Below are 6,000 nucleotides of genomic sequence, written 5' to 3'. Positions count from 1 at the left end.
TTTCAGAGAGTCTCTTTGTGTGCCCATGTGTAATCAAATAGTGCTGATACCAAGTTGGTTTTAGAAGATTTGCATGTCTAGGAAGTTTCAATTATCTCTTACCAAGAAACTAGTATTTCCATATAGAATTCAAAACCCTTTCAATCATTATCTGAAATCTAGACAAAAATAGCTCATGTATATTGATGATCCCACTGAAGATATTAATTTGAAGTTGCAAGTGAAGAAATTGAAAAGAAGTGTTCGTTTTGCACATGCATCAATTCTGTTTGTATAGGAAATTGGGCACATATACAAGTAGATAACCCAAATTAGCTATTTGTTCACATGGGTGAAGAGGCAAATGAAGGCCACAAAGCATAAATATGCAACTGCACCCATGACTATATTCAAATCAGGTATACAGTTGCTTATGTATGAGGTCCAATATTCAAAGTTTACATCATTTTTACTGCTTGACATATATACCTTATAGTACTACCAGAATTGCTTTATACTTTGACAACTGAAAAGGACAGATTCTGATATGAAGGCACTTCCATTTCTGTGTACATGACAATAAGAAACCCTTGTAGATCAATCAGAATACTCAGAACATTTAGAAATGTGAAGTAATATTTCTTGTGCATTTTTACGCACAGCAGAAATCTGTCAATACCGCATCTGAAACTCCCTCAGCCTTTATAAAGTCTTGAAGATTCTTTTTTGCTGGCACATTGAAACATGACAAATATACAGAATCATGTACATACATTTCGAGGAAGGGTGAAAATGTTTCAGTTATTTGACAATCTGAGTAGAATTATTTATTCAGACTCAGGTATTATATTTGTACTCCGTGAATGTGAATAGTTGTGCATTTTCATACCTGTTTTATTTGATGCAGAGGAGCAATAATCTTCATCCAAGATCAAGCTCACTCAATGCATCTAAGCAATATGCTAAAATTCAGTTCTAGTCTTCACAGCTGTTTATATAGAAAACTGTTATTTTCTGTGGTGAATTATTGCTGATCTCCCTCATTTCCAGTATGCAAATCTTTCTGATCATCAGGCAGAGTTGCAGGGAGGCATTCTCGGCTCAGACTTGGCATTAGCAATATTCTAACTAGCAATAGATCTGGCACTAGCAATATTCTATCATGAATCTTGTTTGTAGATTATTTAAGCATTACTTTATTAGTATTATCTGCAAATACATAAACTGACCTAATGGTTTTATTCAATTCCTTCTTCATGTCAGAGAGCAGAAGAGCAACAAATAAACCCTCTCCCTTTCAGTGACGACCTTCAGGCGATTCATTTGGCTCACTTTAGCTGAGTGATTTAATTTTCAGTGCTCAAACTTGAAACAGACCTTGGGATTTCTAAAGCCTTTTTTGTTACCTATGTTTTGTCTGTAGAAGGCTTGGGGGATGTGGGTGACAGAGCGTCAAACTTCAGATTGTCCTCCGTGGTCAAGACAGAATATTCCAGAATAACATCTGGGTTTTTAAATGGGAGCAAAACCCTCAATTTCAGGGTTCAGTTTGAGGATATCAAAAGCTGATACTGATCTGTCACACCTATGTAAAAGTTTGCCATCCATGTCTTCCCACTGATATTTTTTCATGGTGAATTATATATACCTTCAGGTACCTCAAGGAAAATCCTTGGTTTATTTTGATAACATATGTATAGGCTGGTTTTTAATTTTTACCTATTTAATTAACAAGAAAATACTTTAATATGGATGTCATAAATATATAGGTGTTTCTGCAATGAGAGTGTACTTTGCTCAGTTCATGGCAACTGCTGAGACTTTAAAGAATACATTGAAACCCTATTTTGAGTGCAGATGCAGGATTCCTTAAAATGCCCAGAAATGCCAGCCTAATGTTTCAAGTTTTGGATTTTTCTTAAATACATTTCTAAAATAGTTTTGTTAAATGAATTATACTTTGTAGATTAAAGGGCAAATTTGATTTAACTATCACAGTTTGTTAAGCAGAAATAATGAGAAATGGCTGTACTACTTGTTAGATCTGGCTTTTCTTGCATAACAGAGGATTCTTGGATGTTGTCTTCAGCCCATTTCCTATCAACTCAGGTTTTAATAAATAACTTCTTAATATTTATACATTTTATGTTCTATGCTGGCATATATATTATCCATGGCTTTGTAAAAATCAATCACTTTCTATGGGGTAGTGGTTTTATACTTTTTGATTTCACAAAGGAGCACTTTGAAGGAATACTAAAAAGCTATTCATATTCAAGTTCCCAATATTATATTTTTAAATCCTATTCATTTTTCCTACGGGTACCCTAGTAATCCTCTAAAATCTTCTTAAGCAGGACATTTATAGCAGCTGAATCAAAGTCATATTATATGCTTAGAAACACACAGGATAAGAATTTTGAGACCTTAAATGCAAACTAATGGATGCATAAACAAGAAGGAAAAAAAATTATAGTTTATGCTTAAGGGTTTTTTTTTGGGTAGAATTGCAGGTATTTTGTATAATTCTTGATTGTACCACAGAACCCCTGGGTAAGTAATTTCATCTCTTTTTGTCTTTGTTTCTGCTCATCACAAGAGATGCCAAGATATGCCTTCTTCCTATACTTGTTATATTTAATAATGACCACCCTTGACTTTAGAAACAGTATTACATTCACCTTGTATCATTCTGAGTCACCTGAACTGTAAATCATAATTCTGCCATTTATCTGACAGTTTCTACAGGATTTCTAATTATTTAAATTCCTTTTCTAAATTCATTAGGCAACAAAACACATGGGAAGATGGTATCAACTTCAGCTTTTAGAAGCAGTTTTTGAACCAAATCAATGTATCAGTCTCACAGGTCTCTATCTGGGGCAAAAAAGCTCCAGGATGTGTCCATAAATTAAAATTAGTTATACCAACTATGCTTCTATAGCAATAAGGGGAAGTACTAGCAAAATAAAGGACAACCCTTCCCACAGAAAATAGGGAAGATAAATAACACAATATTTAATAAACTTTGTTCCTCTGGGCTTGCAACAAGAATACAATAACATCTTGAACTAAGATAATGAAGTAAAATCATTAAAATTTTAACTCATTTCCTTATGTTTAAGGTCTCATTTAGTAATATATATAAGGAGTTTAATGGTCAAATTAGAAACATACTGAGAAGAATAAGCTTCTTTATGTAGAAATCAGTGAAAATTGTCTTTAGAACGATCAGCTTGAAGTATTAATAAACACTTTAATCTGATTGTAAGCATCTATTTTGAATTCAAATAGTATTCCTAGTCTGCAATTCAGTGGACTAGAATGGTGCAGAATTTAAAAAAATGCAGTATATTTCCAGGTATTAAATTTAGGAAATGCATTTCTCCTGTGTAGGCATTCTTTTACTAAATAGCTAAGTTGGTGCATAACTAGAAAGTTGGTGCATAATACCAGAATTAAATTCTGGAGTGAGCCATGTAAATAGGATCATAATCCAAAATATTCCCCAGAAGTGTGTCTGATGAACAAAGAAAAATAGAAAAGACAGGATGAGGCTTCTGAAAAATTCTCTGAAGGATGCCTATTTTTTCTTCTTTTTCTTCTCTCTACAGCATAGAGATAAATACTCTAATGGTAATAATTCTTGAGTTGCAGCCATGAGCAGAAGCATAGGGAAAAAACAGAGATGAAATTGTTCAAGCACTTGCTAGAACCATCCTGTCCAAACTTTCTGGTATGACAGGTTCACTTTCATCCTTCTTGGTCCCACTGTTCTATATTGTGAACATTCTTCATTGAAAAAAATGAAAATGGGTTTTCTCTTCAATAAACTTACTCCTAACAAAAGTGCAGTTATGGAGATCCTGATCTTACTTAATAAAATAGTACCCACATTTATAGCATAAAAAGTTAAAGCTTCTAATACTCAAGATTTTTTTTTTTGTAGTTTGAATGTTAAAAGGTGAAAAAAATTTAATCATAAATCATGGTTAATCAATGGAAGTTGTATAAAGCATCATTGAGCATGAATTCTCATTTGTGCTTTGAACATCTTCACAGAGACATTTTGACTAGTGAATATAAAGCATGTATTATTAAGAAAAACACTTTTTTTTTTCTTTTAAGCTAAAGCATTCTTTTGCTAAGTATAGACAGGTGCTACACAGCACAAATATTGGGAGTTATAACTCAAGTGCTTAAAGAAATAAGACCCCCAAACAGTAATCATTGTTAAGACTGATGCTAAAAAGCATTCTGCTGGGACAAATTGCAGTGTTAGCAGCCTCTTGCCAGCTGCCCCACGCTGGCCAGTGCTGCAAACCACTGCATCTGAAGAGATGTCAGAGCAGGTGGGTGGGATAAACCATTTAAATAATTAGATTAAATTGTGTTGGCTCCTGCTGCCTCACAGGTGCAGCACGGGGAACTTTGTCCCCAACAGATCACAACTCGGGAAAGCAGCAGGACAGAATCCCAGGCTGTGGTAATTTCAGCTGGTGAAGCACCTACTTTTAGGATTTCCTCAGTTTCCCTAATCAGAAAAAAACCCCTCTTGCACTTCAGAAAATGTTTCTTAGAAAAATTAAGTGCACGAAGATTGAGTTCAACCTGGGTTCAGCTCCTCCTCTGGCTGAGCTCTTCCCATTTCTCCTGTTTTCTAGAAGCTACTGTTTGATGGGCTCATCAACTGTATGGGAACAGGGAAGGGGGACCTGTCTCCTGGGATCAGAGCAAGCACTGGACACTTTGTGGAAAAATATGGAAAATCTCAGGGATGGATTCAGAAAAGCCAGTGGAACTATTCTCACCAAGTTCACTGAGACTGGATGGCAACAAGCACCAACTCTCTTCAATACATCAGTGTAAATCAAGACAGGCAAATCTTTTCACTGGCACCTCTTATGGGTGATCATATGTGAGATTTATGCAATTTAGGGGATGTGTGTGTTAAAATTTTCTTTCAGAAAATAAAATGTGATAAGATGTAAGGAATGTGAAATATAAGCTGTTCACCAGAAACATGGTATTCTCCCTAGTGGAACAAAAGTTGCATATTGTTGCTATGATACCTCATCAGGAAAATATATTTGAGCAGTAGAGATAATTTTTCTAATCACTTAAGACTTCCAAATCCTTTTAGAAATACTGCTTTATGTTTTCAAATAGGCATTGCAGTAATATTGTGCACTTGATACATAAGCAAGGCCAATGCACTCACTCTCATGTCATGTTTTTCTCAAAAATGCTTGCCCCTGTTTGCCTGTAGGAATACTATTATTGGTAAGACCATAATTCTGAGGGCATTTAATTTGTTTCTGTTTTGTAGTATGTTTGAAAGGATGTTATCTAAACATTTTTTTTTTTGCATAGAACATGATGAAATGCATTGTGACTAACAATTATTAGACTGCATTATTCCCAGCTACCCTTAATCAAACAGTTAATAATTTTCATTAAATCCTTAATTTAGAAATGTTTACTACATTGTAGTGAAAATCTTAATTGCCCTGAAGTGTATTATGATTTTTTTTTTCTCTAAGAGATGCCTCTGAATATTTAGGACATCTCTTATGATGCTCTGAAATAGCTGAAAAGCAAAACAGAAAGTGGAAGTTACTTTTGTATTACCCTGCTATTACAGAAATCTTTCTGTTGCTCATAATTTGAAATCATTGTCTTAGCAACTTGTATGTCCATCATACACCAAGAGTTCTTTCACCCAGTCTACATATCAAGTGCAGGAAGAGTTCAGTCTGCTGCTTTCATATTACACAAATCCTTTAGCTTGTACTTTGCAGTGAATCACCCAAAGTTCCAAGTTAATTTTAGAAAGGTGAGCTTGCATGGGGTCCATAAGTTGTTGCTGAAAATGCAAGGTGAGTGTTTCCATACAAAACTATGAGTGAGTCCCAGCATATTTTATGGAGGTCAAAGCACTTGCACCATTAGTTTATGTCTGTGGAAAGCAAAGGTTCTGAAGATGACTCAAAACAATGACAATATGCATTTAGATGCTGA

This window comes from Fringilla coelebs (genome assembly GCF_963513975.1).
Source record: "Fringilla coelebs genome assembly, chromosome: Z".
Classification (NCBI taxonomy): Eukaryota; Metazoa; Chordata; class Aves; order Passeriformes; family Fringillidae; genus Fringilla; species Fringilla coelebs.
Note: the sequence above shows the minus strand (reverse complement) of the source record.